Below are 17707 nucleotides of genomic sequence, written 5' to 3' on the forward strand. Positions count from 1 at the left end.
AGGCAATGATACATTAACAGTGAATGCTTTTCTTTGAAAATACATTACGTAAACACCGGAGAATAATCAGTCTCGATTATCTGCCGAAACTTATTCCATTTGGCGTAAAAGTCAAAATTGTGATGAAAATTATATGACTGCATCACTGAAACTCAGTGATTACAACAGGTGCTCGGCAAAGGGGGAATGTCCCGCTCTACCTGTAGCACCGGTCAGTCACACAATTATCATAAAAAGTATGTTTTGGTTTATTGCCTAACGCCGCACCCAGCAATATCCCTGCATTACGACGGCGGCCCGTTAACAAGCGAGCCTGGACCAGACAATCCAGTGATCGTTGGCGCACGACGCCACGCTGTCATCCAAGTCACCTCCCGATTTATTAAATGAAGGAATGAATATTGTTTTACGACGCATCAGCAATTTTCCAGCTATTCACGGCGAACCGATCCATGAAAGTAAATGCTGGTAAAGAGGCGGGAAACCTCCCTGTAAATGCCACATATGTTCGCATATATATATATATATATTTCTCTATATTTACTAATGGTTATCACAGTGTCACAGATGGCTGGAGACGTTTGTTACAAGTCACTGGATCTAACGATTGAGTTGGTATTGATAGATGTGGTATAAAAGGCGTTCAGGCATTATCAACCTAAATAGGCATTTAACGCACGTCATCAACAAGAGCACTGACCTGGTGTTGCCATATTAAACAAAGGCAAATGTCATGATAAATACCTTGAGCTACATTTCAGCGTTAAATGTCTTATACATTCAGAGACATTACGAAAGCTTTAAATGTTAAATGTTGGTACTTATGTTGCTGTGTTTACTGTCCTGATACTGACAAGAATCGTACTGCCACAAATATGATGTAGACTTATGAGTTATGTACGATATTTACATTTCATGGTTTTCTATGAAGAAAGAAATAAGAGTGAGTGAGTTCTAGGGAGATTTCAAAGAGCGTCATACGATCTTGCTCAAAAGTTGTTTGATCAGGGTTCGATCAAGAATTCAAAGCCTTAGTAACGCTTTCAATTTCCAAATTCAGAGACCAAAATTATGATTGACGCGTATTCCCTATTTTGAGTTTACCATATGTTCCCGTGTTTTTAGGTGAACACTTGACTTGCCTTTGCATGTGTTTGTGACTGGTACCACCGGTGGGGCAGAATACGCTCAACTTTTAGTGAACACCGGGTATCATCACTAATAAATATTGATTTATAAACACATGCTATCGATATCGTCGAAATCGTAAAAACCAGTAGGATCCTTGCACAACAAAGGGGCGCTACTTTTTTACTGTCTTTGTGAATAGGGAAGGAAATACGTTTTCATGGAATAGGCTAAGAGAAAGAGATAATATTGGTTTTTTTCTGCTACATTATTGTTCCAAGCTTATATGGAACTAAATCCTTGATATAAATTATTAAAAGTGATAATGTTAAATTAGGGTATAGCAATTTTGTATGATTTCAATGACTATTTCATGTTTTATAGACATTATATAATAAATAATAAATAAATGTGTCATATCATAGTATCTTGCATATATTGAATACATACTTCCCTAATCATAAGAGGCTAACAATGAACACATTTACCTTGCTATTGTCGTGGGAGGTCACATTTATCCAACCGGTACTGTATTGAATGTAGCTGATGAAGCCAATGGGACTGAGTCCCGATGAGCGTTATAGGTTTGGAGATTACTGCCACAGGGGAATTACTATAGCTTGTGGTTAGCCAACCTATACTCTGATTGGTGCACGTGTGCGTGACGTTACCAAAGGCCGTGTAAAATACAGTATATTCAAATATAGGATAGGGTTCTTAACAGATCTGAATATCAACAGGTGTATATCCTTCTTAGATCTATTGATAGTAATTAGACATGACTCTCAGCGGAGCTGAAATCAGATATGTCCGTCACGTTCAGGAGATTAAGTGAACGTTTGGGTTAGCGGAACGATGGTAAACACACGGCCGCAATTAGCCCAACGGGGAACTAATTACACAATATTTCCCTTCCAAAATGTACGTGTTTAGATATAGCCCGGGTATTGCAAAGTGAGTGTTTTGTTTCGGCTGGGAATGGTCTTTGTAAACGTATTTTTATTTCATGAAGTATTATGGGAAATGAGTTTAGAAAGGCAATGTTCTTTGATCTAAGTGAGTGAGTTGTGTTTAACGCCGCTTTTAACAGTATTCCAGTCATATCACGGCGTGTCTTTGATCTAACGAGTCTTCAGTTTGAATAAGTATATTAGAAGAAAGGCTTCATTGTTACCATAACAAGCGTATAGTTGACAAAGTCATCTATATCCCCCGCCCATTTTAACACGTTATGGTCCCAAACCAGGTAACTGACCCAACATTTCTCTTAGCCCATGTCAAAATAGCTGCAATGGAAATTCTAAAATAAACATTTCTAAAACTCCTTAATATCAAATGGCACTAGTTCAGTATGCGCTTTATATATAGACATGCAATGTTTGGCAAGGATATATTTAACAGTTTATTTGTTATAAACCAATCCTATATTAAAACTTAAATCCAACTTGTTGTCATGGAAACATAAACAATAAAAATTTCTAAAAGTGCTATATATCAAAAGGCACCAGTTCAGTATGTGCCTGGTAGACATGCAAAGTTTTGTAAGAAAGTATTTAACAGTTTTTGAGTTATGCTCCGGAAACGAACACCACCCTTATAGAACCTAAGTCCAACTTGTTGCCATGGAAACGTAAAACATCAAAAATTATAAAATTCCTAAATAGCAAAAGGCACCAGTTCAGGATGAGTCTGATAGACATGCAAAGTTTCGTAGAGAAATATTTAACGGTTTCTGAGTTATGCTCCGGAAACGATTTCGGGACGCACACACGCACACGCACACGCACACGCACACGCACACGCACACGCACAGACGCACACACACACTGACGGAACTAATGTCTATATCCCCCGCCAACTTCGTTGGGGCAGGGGATAATAAGCAAAAGGTGGTTGATCTGAACACTTCGTTGTAACCATGTCATAAATTTGATAGTGCATCGACCTGAACATAAGACGGCGATCTGGCTATAACCCACAGCCGCACAATGGAAACAAACCACTGCGCAGTAAGAAGACTCGTCAGCCCAAGGCACTGCCTGACTGATAGCACAGACGGAAGCGAAACAAAGCTAGTTAGTTCTTTAAGTGGAGAAAGTGTCATTGCACGACACTAAAGTAAATGTAATGTGGAAATGCTAACTAGTCATTTTGTAGACATGGTGTCGTGAACAGGAAGAGATTCCAGGGTCTTGCTACGTCTACATTTGTTTGCTGGTGAAAACGATACCAATATCCAGTAGACATGTTAACTTACATCTCTTAAACTGAAAGACGACACCTTAACATTTAGATATCCTGTACGAAACTTTCTATATCAAATATCTATAGAATGTTTTAATGCAACTTTGATTAAGCAACATGAGATTGCGTAGCACCTTGTGATTAATCAAAACTTGCCATGGCTGAACTTGAAAAATCCCATTACCTTATGGTATCATGTATTTGTTTCATATGTAAACCTACTGCTTGATGTAAAAAAATGTGTGTAAAGCCAACTGCTTGATATAGAAGAATGTGTGTAAGTCAACTGCTTGATGTATAAAAATGTGTAAAGCCTACTGCTTGATGTCTAGAAATGTGTAAACCTACTGCTTGATGTCTAGAAATGTGTAAACCTACTGGTTGATGTCTAGAAATGTGTAAACCTACTGCTTGATGTATAAAAATGTGTGTAAACCTAGTGCTTGACCTATAAAATTGTGTGTAAACCTAGTGCCAGATGTATAAAAAACTATGTATAAACCTACTGCCAGATGTATAAAAACTATGTATAAACCTACTGCCAGATGTATAAAAACTATGTATAAACCTACTGCCTGTTGTATAAAAACTATGTATAAACCTACTGCCAGATGTATAAAAAATGTGTAAATCTGCTGCAAGATGTATAAAAACTATCTATAAACCTACTGCCAGATGTATAAAAACTATGTATAAACCTACTGCCAGATGTATAAAAAATATGGGTAAATCTAGTGCAAGATGTATAAAAACTATGTATAAACCTACTGCCAGATGTATAAAATCTATGTATAAACCTACTGCCAGATGTATAAAAAAAATGTGTAAATCTACTGCCAGATGTATAAAAACTATCTATAAACCTACTGCCAGATGTATAAAAACTATCTATAAACCTACTGCCAGATGTATAAAAACATGTGTAAATCTACTGCCAGATGTATAAAAACTATGTATAACCCTACTGCCTGGTGTATAAAAACTATGTATAAACCTACTGGCAGATGTATAAAAACATGTGTAAATCTACAGCCAGATGTATAAAAACTATTTATAAACCTACTGCAAGATGTATAAAAACTATTTATAAACCAACTGCCTGGTGTATACAACTATGTATAAATCTACTGCCAGATGTATAAAAACTATGTATAAACCTACTGCCTGTTGTATAAAAACTATGTATAAACCTACAGCCTGGTGTATAAAAACTATGTATAAACCTACTGGCTGGTGTCTTCTTATATTTGTAAACCTACTGCCTGGTGTCTTCTCATATTTGTATTCCATGCACCTGTTGACTGACGCTCTCCTACATATTTTTCTGCCTGTCCTGGTGATGTCATCTTATGTTTATTCACCTATAAACCTAGTGACTAATGTCATCACAAATAACTATTTGTTTTCTTCTCTAAACCTACTGACTGCAATCACCCTTACTGGATTTATCAGTTGATTAAACAGTGTGACGTCATCGACACCTAGGGCGCCAATGCTATCTAATCTACGTGGTATTCAACGCGCATCGTTTAGCCGGATACAGATATGATAATCGCCCTCTCTAACCTATACTCAACTACAAGGCTAAACAGACAACAACCAGCTGTTAAAAAACAACGAAAGTATTGTTATATAAACAGGAAGAGGTTGAGATATCCGTAATGTTACTTATTTCGGTAACTTCGTGTAATTAACACAGACATCTTGTTCGGGTGTACTGTCCAGTACAGCGACAGCAATCCACAAAAATATACCGGAATTATGTCCAGCCCATGTTTCTTAACTGTCACAAAAAAACATTAACTTTTTTTAAGCTTATGGGGCGGTGGGGTAGCCTAGTGGTTAAAGCGTTCGCTCCTCGCGCCGGGTTCGATTCCCCATATGGGTACAATGTGGGAAGCCTATTTCCGGTGTCCCCCGCTGTGATATTGCTGGAAAATTGCAAAAAAAGAGGCGTAAAACCATATTCACTCGCTCACTTTATAAGCTTAAGAACGCACGCCCATGTGACTTCGCCTCTTGAAGAGTCTGAACAAAACTTGAAAAATGCTGATACCACCTTCAATAGTTAAATGGCAAACTTAGCTGAGAGCTAATGCATCTGGCTTAGGGATATATTTTTTTGAATATACACTGTCTATTTTGAACACATATTTTATATTATCATCAAATCTAAGATACGCCCAGGAAAAGGCCAGCTGATTTCGTTACACAATGGACTGTTGGGGCAGATTGTCTGGCTGGCCCTATTTAGCTCAGGGACAAGCGGATCTTGGTCCACGGTTTCTATTGGATTGCCTGACAGACAATGCATGCTTAAGTTACTCTGACGTGGGTACTTGAATGTAGAATGTTTTCTTTTCATCTATAAATGTTGTATGTTCTTATAAGTCATATCGGCGGGTATTGTACATATACGACCGGAACACTATATTGTTAATGCTTTACAATGCCTTACACTTAAATACACATCAAAATGCTTTTCTAGTGTGAATTTGGGCTTGGGTGTTTAGAAAAGAAACACAACCCTTTATATTTGATAGTACTCACATTAATGAAAGTCTAATGCCGACCGCTGTGTTGGGGTGGAACAAAATCAAAAGGGAAACTGGAATTAAAAACCTTGAAACCGACACTTAAAGAGTTTCAAAGGAATGTTGGCTGTAACGTTAGTGGTTTGATTGAATATGCACCTGCAACAAGTCAAGAAGTCATCGTACATACCAGGGAGGCATAGAGTATGGGGGCTGTTATGCCATCATGGGGCGTGTTACGTGATATATTTTTTGTTTGTTGTTTAACGCCGCACTCAGCAATACAATGCATGCTTAAGTTACTCTGACGTGGGTACTTGAATGTATAATGTTTTCTTTTCATCTATAAATGTTGTATGTTCTTATAAGTCATATCGGCGGGTATTGTACATATCCGACCGGACCACTATATTGTTAATGCTTTACAATGCCTTACACTTAAATACACATCAAAATGCTTTTCTGGTGTGAATTTGGGCTTGGGTGTTTAGAAAAGAAACACAACCCTTTATATTTGATAGTACTCACATTAATGAAAGTCTAATGCCGACCGCTGTGTTGGGGTGGAACAAAATCAAAAGGGAAACTGACATTAAAAACCTTGAAACCGACACTTAAAGAGTTTCAAAGGAATTTTGGGGTGTAACGTTAGTGGTTTGATTGAATATGCACCTGCAACAAGTCATGATATCATCTTACATACCAGGGAGGCATAGAGTATGGAAGCTGTTATGCCATCATAGGGCATGTTATATGATATATTTTTTGTTTGTTGTTTTACGCCGCACTCAGCAATAATCCAGCTATATAACGGCGGTCTGTAAATAATCGAGTCTGAACCAGACAATCCAGTGATTGACATCGTGAGCATCGATCCACACAATTGGAACCGATGACATGTATCAACCAAACCAGAGAGCCTGACCACCCGATCCCGTTTGTCGCCTCTTACGACAAGTATAGTCGCCTTTTATGGCAAGCATGGGTTGCTGTAGACCTATTCTACCCCGGATCTTCACGGCTATAATGACTACATTTGTATATCACGTGATTAGCAAAATACAACGCAAATTCAAACAGAGCGCCGTGTTATGTGAAATGTTAATCAAACCGCACATAAAGTAAATGTGACACTCAGATACTGCAGTTATCTAGACTTGCCAAACATTATAGCCTTGCAGGGGCTGTATTGGATATATTTGTTTCATGGTAAGTATGACAGACTGTGCCCGTTTTGTGTGATGGGAATAATAAGGGATTCGATTTATTAAAGTAACAAATTTGTTATTCTGCATTCACGTGGGATTTTACAGCTACGCTACTGATCCACAATCAATAAAATAATCTGTAACAATTTGTAATAAATATCTACTCGAAAGTAAGAAAATCACAGATTATACAGTGATCAATTGCTTGCTGCGCCTTTCACACCAATGGTTGTCTGTCATACAGACCCCGAAACAAATATATCCAATACAGCCCATGCAAGTCTATAATGTTTGGCAAGCCTAGATGACTGCAGTATGAGAAAGTCTCTGGGCTCTTTTTTACTATATTTTATAACTATAATTTAACAACTGTTTTGGGTTTTTTCTGTGTAATATTTCATTTAAGAGACTATATGTTAATCTAATACCAAGGGACACGCAACAGTTATTTACTTAGAACACTTAAAATGTCAAGTCATGTCATTTAATTTCTTTACCTTGTACGCTTGAGTTATTAGATATGACTGTTCGGTTGACATTTGCAAAGCTATAAATCAGCCTTTAAAAAACCAAAAACCAAAACGTTTACACCGAGGATAGCAACCTGTGGTTCACGTAGTGTTCATGTTTATGTACACTGCAGATAATGCTCAGTGCTGGGTGTGAATCGCCATGATTCGCGAGGGGAGTCCTCGTCAAGGGTCTTGACAACCTGACGTTTCCTACAAAAAGCTTCAAATATATCATGAATAATGGACTCCTCGTCAGAGACACACGCGCGGTAAAGGGCGACCAGTACTTCTTTTCTCAACATCCTCTTCGGTTTTTCATATGCAGTAATTGTTTCAATTAGCATATACATTTTTATATGCGTAATATATTCATTAAAACGTTTGTGAATCAGCAAGTGATGTGTGACGTCGCTTTCATCATTGCACAGTAGAACGTGTTGGAAACTGTCACGACGTAATATTCATGGTAAATATTCATGTAAATATTCCTGGTTTTATGGCCACGGTTGAAGGTAGCTATGATCGTGTAATTAATAGCGACTAAAACCTTTCCATAATCATAAGAAATCCCTGCTAAATCAGAGTCCATTTCACGATTCCGACCACAGTATAATCATGTGTTTATGAATAATTATCGAATAGTGATTATGCTTAATGTTCGCACCCGTCACAAACACATGCACAGGCAAGTTAAAAGTTCACCGGAAAAGTCAAAACAGGGAATTGCATCGGACATCATTTAGGTCACAGATGCCTCATATTAGGAAACGCACTCCATGAGACTCCGACAAAACGTTTTGAAAACTTTGCTCAGGCCTTGCATGTTGTAACCCTGATCAAACAAGTTATGAGCAACAGTTGAGCAATAGTTGTATGACGCTCTTCGTAGTAAGAGAAGCCTTTACTAATACATTTGGATATTACAGATACCTGCCCCACGTGGGCGGGAGGAGCAGGTCCATTGTACTACATCGTGGGGGCGTGGTCACACATGTCATGTAATACATGGTGGTGATGTACGTGACGACAGTTGTAAACTTTCAACGTCGCCGTCAAGTCACGCTGTCCTCTTGACGCTGTTACAAGTATTGAATATACAATTTATTTCTTTGAAACAGTTTGAAGGTAGCTTTAATGACAATGAATCATATACGTCGGCACTTACACCAACATACCCTTTACAGAATAGAGAATCCCCCTTTAAACGTGCTTCCTGGCCTAATCTGTATATACTGAAACCTTGTTTATCCGGACAGCATGTTTATGTTCATAAACTAAGTCCGGATTAGCGAGTAGTGTGACTAAGGAAGTGTTGCCTTTTCCAGTGTTCAGGTCGTGTTGTCCTGATTTAAGGAGTTCGGACAAACGAGATTCCCCAGAACCCTGGTTCGTCATGTTTCGCAATATTATATTTAAAGTGACGCGATTGTCGCGGTACCATTTATATACACAAGCCTGGATGAGAGATGCGTGAATGACCACCGTTTAACATGGGAACCCAAAACTCCGTTCCATCATTATACACATGTAGGAAGTCGAACCCGGGTCTTCGATGTGACAAGCGAACGCCTTGACCACTGGGCTACCCTACAGTTCCCTAACACCTACCCATCCCTGAACCCCAACGTGCTTACCCGTCTCTACATCCGGGTCCCATACAGCCCGGCTCCTCCCATCTCGTGGTCGGATCCCGCAACGATGGCAGCAAAATATCCCGTTTGAAAATATTAATTTCCTGTAACATTTCACAGACACAGAGCTTTCCATTTGAAAACAGGTCTGTGACATTCAGACCACCTCTTACTTCCCATTTGTATGTATTGACTTCTTGAAAGTGTAAATAGTTTTGGGTGACAGTTGAGTTGGGTAAGAGCCGTGGACTGTCTGACGGACGAGTCTCTGACGGAAATACCAGCTGATTCCTAGCCCTGCCTGACCCCAGCCCAAAACACGGTCACGTGACGTTGAAAATATGACACGCTGTCTAATTAAAACATTTGTCCAGTAAAAGTCACTTGGGAGGCGGTTGGCGTGAAGAACATCGAGGCCCTCTGAGGGAGTAAACAACTACCGATTATAAATCCACAGACCATTAAATTTAATCATTTCCAAACTACGATTAAATTATTCAATATCTATATTATTATTCTGCATTTTTAAAATATCGAAAGACCCAAATGGTTCGACCAGTTTAATTACATTTAAATATACCATTTAACAGAAACAAGCTTTCTCCGATATGTTTTTTTCTATTCATGCATGTAATTCTAAAACCAAAGATGAGGGATCTTGGGGGAAAATCTACTCTATTCATCTTCCAATAGGGAAATGAAAACACCAAACTGAGTATAGCGTATATTAAGCTGAACGCTGGCTTAATGATTGTTGTGTAAGGGTGTACCATTCTCATTAGGTGCAGCCAACCCATACAGGGCCCCTACCTACGGAATCACGATTTCGTCTAACTTAAATATCTCTCTCCATGTTTGTATACATTGCTTTTTGAACCGGTGTAAATTTGCCGGGATCGATTAACAAGGATTGTGAGCGAAAATAGCGACCGCATGGTGTTTACCCGTCGTGATCTGGGCGACTAGGGCTGGAAGTCCCGTCCCAATGACCCCCGCGATCACGTCCACGTCGACCTTACACAAGCGGAACCCCCGAATTTTGTAGACACATTTGTAACAATGATTTTAATAAGACCAAGGTCAATGTTGCTGTTTTATATAAAAATATTGTCATTATTTCCTTTCAAAACAACAGTTAAACTTGTGCAAATATCAGGATTTGCGGAGGGTAAATGTGATATATAAAAAAAATTCAGGCGAAAGGCTTTCCGTCTACAGAACAAGAGAAAGACAAATGTTGAACAAATTACGATAGACCTTAACAGGTGTTTGCACTGAAAATTTATTCTGCATTTGGGATTTAATGTTCACATGGGTAAATGTCTTGACGGAATGGCGTCTTTGTTTCCGAGTTTCTTATGTGAAAAACGAGTTTGTTTTACGTCACCGTGTATAGGGAGAGCCTATGTGACGTCATAACTAAGCCTAGTTGTGAAAGCCTTGAAATGTGTCCACACTGTGGGAGATTGCGAGTACAGCACACCGTCTGCATGATTAATTGTTTGCCCAATGCCTGGCAGTGAAAGAACGTCTCCCAGTCGATGCGATCGGCCGCGGTGTGAGAACACGCTCGCATATGTCCCCCGGACTGTTTAATGACGCCAAACGTTAAAAAAACGCTTAGATTTAGATAAGAATGCAATGAAACAACCAGTTAGGAAGTTAACCTCCAAGATTTAACTTTAGGTATAAATACTCTTTTACCCATACATGACTATCTGTACGTTGTTTACGACATCCAATATCGACACGTCTGCCGTAGAGGGTACGCAACGTCTTTATTTAATGGAGCCACTAAACAAATGTGTGGCTTAACTAAGCTGGGCGGCAAACGAAAGTATAGGTCGAGTTCCATGATCGATAAAAAAATAACAAGAAGATGTTTTGTTGTGAATTATAATATAATCTAGGGAGGGGTAACATATGATTGATCAACCACAGTTTGAATGAAATTGTGCAATCACAGGTCATGTAAGCTCAAGGTTAACAATGGTGGGGTAAGAAATTTTATTTTCAAACGTTGTCTGAAATGTCACCAAAAAAATGTCAGACACACTACAAGTTCATTTTCGACACAGTTGCCTTCAATAGCGTGTATGACTTCCAGCTGCCTCAATGCATGCTGTGATACGCCGCCTCATCGATGACGTCAGTCTTCTGATGACGTGGACTGAAATCCGTTGCCACTCGTCTCTCAGGGTCTGCTGCAATTCTTGTCTGTTGACGGGAGGCTGATGGCGTGCTCTAATCTGTCTGTCAAGATGGTCCCACAGATGTTCCATAGGGTTCATATCGGGTGAGTGGGCAGGCCAGGGCAAAACGTCAACGTTCTGCTGGTTTAGAAAGTTCCGAGTCAGTCTTGCAGTTATGGGGCCTGGCATTGTCGTGTTGAAACAATGTCCCCTGCTATTGGTTTTGTAAGAACGGAAGTCACAACTGGCTGCAACACTTGGTCTCTGTACTGCACAGCGTTCAGTTTTCCCTGTATAATCACCAAATCAGTCTTCTGATTTCAACAAATACCGCCCCACACCATGGCACCTCCCCCGGATCGGCCTCTCGAATACACACCGGAGCCAAACGTTACCCTCTGCGTCGTTTCTGCCGTCATTTCAAAACAAGTTAAACCGACTTTCATCAGTAGATAGCACTCGACGCCAATTTCTCACTTGCCAGCATCGAACCTGCCGCGCCCATCGCAGTCTCAAGCGTCGATGTTGAGCAGTCAGTACCATTCCTCGGAAAGGACGACACGCTCGGATTCCGGCAGCACGAAGTCGTCGTAGTAGTGGACGTTGGCTAATGGGATGTCCCAACGCTGTTGCTGTCGTCGCCGTCGCCGTTACGAATCTGTTTCGCAGGTGAATGAGCCGTATCTGACCGTCTTCCAGTTGTGTTGTCACTTGGGGTCGTCCGGTTCTAGGCCTGTCCTGTGTCCTCCCTGTCTGCCTGTACCGTTTGATCATCCAAGCTACTGCCAATGGTGTACAACCAAACGTTCTGGCAATTTGGACCTGTGTTGCCCCCATTTCGGCCATACCGATGGCCCTCTCTCTCTGCTCCTGTGGCATTTCTTTTGTGTGCTTTCATCACGTGTGGTTATACACTGCAGACGAACGCATTTATACAGCTAACATCCGGGAAACCTGTTTCACAATTTTTTTGTCTCCGCACGAGCACCGTCAAAGGTGGCGCGTTCGGGTGAGGTGTTTTTTGGTACCTGTTCCTGGGCAGTCATATTACAAACTGCCAACCTATACTTTCTTTTGCCGCTTAGTTTAGATGAATACACAAAAACTGACTGCATGGAATTTATTTTATTGACTTCGGGAGGCATGCATAATAATTTTGTTAAAGTGCGCCGCCATATAAAGGTGATCTTAGTTCGGTAAGTCGCGTGGACATCCTGGTAATACGCTAACGTCTCAGGTCACAAATTAAGTCAGCAGGTATCAAATCTGCGGTAATATACCCTAAAACATATAAAGTGTATCTATATTTACACACCTGATTGTCATCGAATCGTTTCCCCCAATTCTAACCACCTTCCCGAAGCAAGAGAGTTGACTGACTTTTCAAAGTCCAGTTTCCACCCTTGCCGAACTAGGCTGGAATTACTGGGTTCGATCGTAGCGCCACCAGTGGCTATTACCAGTTATGTCCCCTCTAAGCCTCTCCTATGGACCAATCAGATTCCTCGTATCACTTGCGTTTGCTTCACCCAAAATGGTGGCGCCCAGTCAGGACGATCTGATCGATAAGCAAGATCTATATTGTGATAAAACGGGTCTTACATCGCGAAATGCATCAAATCTCGTGAGCTCCTTGATTAAAAACATGAAACGATTTGGAAAATATCTGCTGACAATGAGTTGGCGGTGCACATGCTTTGCAAATCCTGCATTCGACCGAAATCTGCACGACAGTTTACGAACCGGATTTCGATTTCGGTGTGCGATTTTGATTGGTCTATGCAGACTCGTTAGTCCAACCAAAATGTAGAAACTGGTGGAAACTGGACTTTTATAGTTAGTTAACTCACTTGCCTCGGGAAGATGAATTCTAACACACCATGACACACTCTGTGTGGGTGGGTGTGGGGGGGGGGGGGGGGGGGAGGGGGGGGGGGGTTGTAGACGAGCCCAGAGTGAGACCCACAAGTGCTAGCTGACGACCACTGATCATAGTCAGGGAAAACGGACGAGTAACGGAATCGAGCTGCTTTGAGACGCCTTAGGCCGCAAGTCTACTCGAGGTTATTGAATGAGAGAAATTTTATTCGAGTGAGGTTATTCCAAGCAGAAAGGCTATCGAGAGAGGGTATTCGAAAAAGGCTTTGCTGGTCAGGTTATACAAGAGACCATAAAATCTATTTTTAGGGTTTACAAGAAGAAAGGCTATTCAAGTTATTCGAAGAAGGAAGGCTATTCGAGAGAGGGTTTTCGAAACAAAGGCTATCCTGGTCATGTAATTTCAAGAAGAAAGGCTATTCTTGTCATGTTATTTCAAGAAGAAAGGCTATTCTGGTCATGTTATTTCAAGAAGAAAGGCTATTCGAGTGAGGTTATTCGATGAGGAAAGCAATCCGGGTCAAGTTTAACCAAGAAGAGAGACTATTCGATTGAGGTTATTCCGTGAAGAAAGGCTTTTCGAATAGGTGTTAGGGACCGACCATTTGACATTCGAGGAGGGGGTGGGGGGGTGGGGGGTGGCGATATTCGGGACGATAGTCGGGTCATGTTATTCCAAAAAGAAAGTTCTCAGAAGGAAGGCTCGCAAAATGCGTGCAGGTACGTCAGCACTGCAGTTAAACGACGTTGTACAAGGTAGAACCTTAACGCGGATGTGTGTGTACCCTTTCCTGATTCTGAGATAGCATTCGGTGATTCAATATGCCCCGTAGTAATCTCTCTGTCGACCGGACCCGGCACCAAAACCCTTCCCAGCTCACGAGTCACGTGGTGACGGAGATCCTTGACTGGCTCACTCCGGGCACATCGGATAGATCCGTGTCCTGTCCTCACAACAACCGAATAGTGCAAAATTGCAAACGGGAAATCCCCGACTCGCGTCTTTTCACGGTAAAACCGGATCCAGTTTCAGGTTTGGTACGAAGATTCGGTAAATGAAATATATGCCTTTGACATAATTATTTCATGAAGAGTATCGAATATCCAAAAAACATTTCTAAGAATAAACATTAATCCCATATCAACGTATGAATAAAGAGAAACAAAAATGTATTTGGGTGTTAATGTGGGCATTCTTGTCGGTTTTCACTTTTGGAAAATAATTGAATGTATTTACACTTCTGAAACAGACGGACATTTTGTTGGTGGTTGGTTGGCTCTGCAATAACTCTGTCCTTTCACTTATATAAATATACCATTAAAGGAATTGTTTTCTATAAATGCCGGTTTTCCTAACATGTGTTGTGAAAATGGTTCGGCAGTGTATATCTTGATGCAGTGACTGGTAAAATATTTTGTCTCTACGTTAAAACACAACTCAGTCTTTTCAAGAAGTTTGTTCTCATCTATCATTGTACACACTTGCCGGAGCTCGTTAGTGACGTCATTCTATTAGATATGTTTGGCAAAAAACAATTGATTATTACGAATTCCCCTGTAATCCTAAGTCAGAGGGAAGTAACGGTATTCACTCGAATGAAATGTCAGAATATGGTACACTAAGAGTTGGCGAAACACGGGCGACATAACGTGCTCCTACATGTACAAACATGTCCGCTTAGGTAGGAGGTGAGGTGAAATGGGGTTTAACGTCGCGTCCAAGATTATTGCACTTATATAGCGACGTGCATGTACGTGTGTGTGTTTGTGTGTCTGCTTGTACTAGTCCGGACTGATGCCGATTTTATAGTGCTAGCCCACTGAGATACCATGCCGCAGTTTAACATGAATACCCCACTCAGACACAGTATACTGACTCCTAGCCGACCAGTCTTTGTTTTAGCCCCTAAATGCCGAGCGCCAGACAGGGTAACAACAAGTACCATCTCTTAACGTCTTTTGGTATGACGCCGCCGGGGATCGAACCCCGGACCTTCCGCTCTCCGGGCGGACGCTCTACCACTAGACCACGGAGGCGGTCGCTTAGGTAGGAAAACAGAGTACCATCGATTTCCTATCACTTTCTTTTCTTCCACCCCATCGGAGTTCTAGGGGAGACCTGGCTGATGGTGTGGTCTCGTACCCCGACGGCGGCATGAATTATACTCCTTCTATCAACCCCTAGTTTGTGTGTCCGTTCGTATGGTTCTGTACTCTTCAGTGGTGTCATTCCCAGTCATGACAATGAGGAACAATTTCTCTCTACTTTACACATCCAGGAATGTTTTCCGCTATCTAAATTACAGTTGTCATTTCTGTGTATAACATAAAGATATTGCATTAAAGTTGAATACGTAATCAAACGTACCTTTTTTCAAACGTTGGCTTTTCTCTTGGAAACGACGAAGATGCCTCGGATCACCCGATAAGGAAATGATAGTTTGTATAGGTGTAAATATCTTTTATACACATTTAAAGAAATATGAACGCACGCATAGTCTTCCGCCCTGATTCGTCATCTATTTCTGTCACACTGTCTCTGATTGGTCAGTTGGAGACAGTTGCGCGCGCCCACAATCTCACTTGCAGGGTTTAACCCCAACCATGCAAGGAGCTAGATTTACTCCGTTCTGGCGCCTTATTTCTAATTACCCCGCCCTATTCCGAGAACGTCAAGTTATGATAGGCTTACCGCTTACATAACATGTCCATACGAGCATTATACATTCACGCTGGGGATTGAGAACCAGGAAGTCAAGGGTTAAAGAGAACACGCAAATTCAAAAGTTGATTTATTTGAAACGTGGTCTTGCTGGCGATGTGTCACGATATGGCAGAACAATTGTCGATGTGAATCTATATTTTAACTCATTCAGCTATTAACAATGTGCAATTGCAATATGACGTGACAGGTTGTTTAACATGTATGATAGGACTCATATCGATACCGACAAGGCATACGTTCCGCTCAGTACACCAATGTTGCCCATGGTTTCGGTTGTCATTTAAACTTGACTGATAGATCCGAAATCTATATCGATGCAAAAGGTTTTAGCATTCATAAAATCGCTAACAAAAATACAGATCAATATTAGAATTTCTAAACAGGTTGTATCCGGTCAACACGCTCACTGTATCTATGTATGTGACGTGCACGCGCCGCTCACCCGGACCCGGACTCTTGGTTACTCGAGAACTGTGCGGTTGTTGCCGGACGTTGTGAGGGAAACGAAACGAAAACTAGTCCACGAGCGTTGGGTGTCCCCCAGTCATTCTTTAACCTCTGTGGGGCGGTAGGGTAGCCTAGTGGTTAAAGCGTTCGCTCGTCACGACGAAGACCCGGGTTAGATTCCCAACATGGGTACAATGTGTGAAACCCATTTCTGGTGTCCCCTTCCGTGATATTGCTGGAATATTGCCAAAAGCGGCGTAAAACCATAGTCACTCACTCACTTTAACCTCTGTTTCGTCTCAGTTAATATCACTCAGCAATATTCCAGCCATATGACGGCGGTCCGTAAATAATCGAGTCTGGACAGGACAATCCAGTGATTGATATCATGAGCATCGATATACGCAATTCGGAAACGATGACGTGCTTCAAACACCCGATCCCGTTAGTCGCCTCTTACGACACGCATGGGTAGCTGAAGAGCTATTTTAACCCGGATCTTCACGGGTTCATGGACAATGTACACCTGGTCAGTCAACCAATAATATTTCTAGAAATAATGTCATGTCACGCGTGGATGGTAATACACATCCTTTTGCTGATTGATATAAACCGCCGAGCAAAAGAAAGTATATACTCATGTTTGATGATGACTAAAAATTAAACAAACAAGAAACGGTTATTTTATGGTGGTATATTTGATACGGGTACATAGTTGTGTTTTGGACCTTAAGTTTACAGTGGATCGGTGACTGTTTTCAGCCTAGTTACGTTTTGATAACGTTGTAATGTTTTGGTCAAATACAATTTTCAAGTGGATACTTCCTTTTGTCCGGCAGTGTAGTTGCAAACAATCGACAACTAGGAGCACCAGCTTCACATGGAGTAACGTGAAAATGCCGTGGTTAGCCCAATGGTCCGAGTATTCGCTGGTCACCTCAAATACCAGGTTCGATCCCATCATGGTGGAAAAGAAAAGAGTCAAAGAAAGCAGTTTACTTTCTCGCTCCTTAATGGCGAAATTTCTGGTGTTTTGTCATGAATGAGAGCGAGTGCGTGAGTATGGTTTAACGCCGCTTTTACCCATGGTAAATCGATCCCGGGTCTTCGGCGTGACGGGTGAACGCTTTACCCACTAGGCTCCCCGACCGCCCCGAATGAGAACAAAGTGTGAATTATGTTCATCTGCAATAGCTGGAGGAACAGGC

General features: G+C 41.1%; 1 protein-coding gene across 1 annotated transcript in view; it reads right to left on the minus strand.

The window, feature by feature from the left end:
• The window catches only part of LOC139465398 (dual oxidase maturation factor 1-like), a 42122-nt gene extending 26377 nt beyond the window's left edge, over nucleotides 1–15745 (minus strand). Inside the window, exon 1 of the mRNA XM_071247103.1 lies at nucleotides 15696–15745. The gene's annotated coding sequence lies outside the window, so the exon portion shown is untranslated. The remainder of the gene's footprint in view (nucleotides 1–15695) is intronic.
• Between the last annotated feature and the right edge of the window lie 1962 nt (nucleotides 15746–17707).

Source organism: Haliotis cracherodii, unplaced genomic scaffold (genome assembly GCF_022045235.1).
Source record: "Haliotis cracherodii isolate W230 unplaced genomic scaffold, xgHalCrac1.p SCAF_18, whole genome shotgun sequence".
NCBI classification, from domain to species: domain Eukaryota; kingdom Metazoa; phylum Mollusca; class Gastropoda; order Lepetellida; family Haliotidae; genus Haliotis; species Haliotis cracherodii.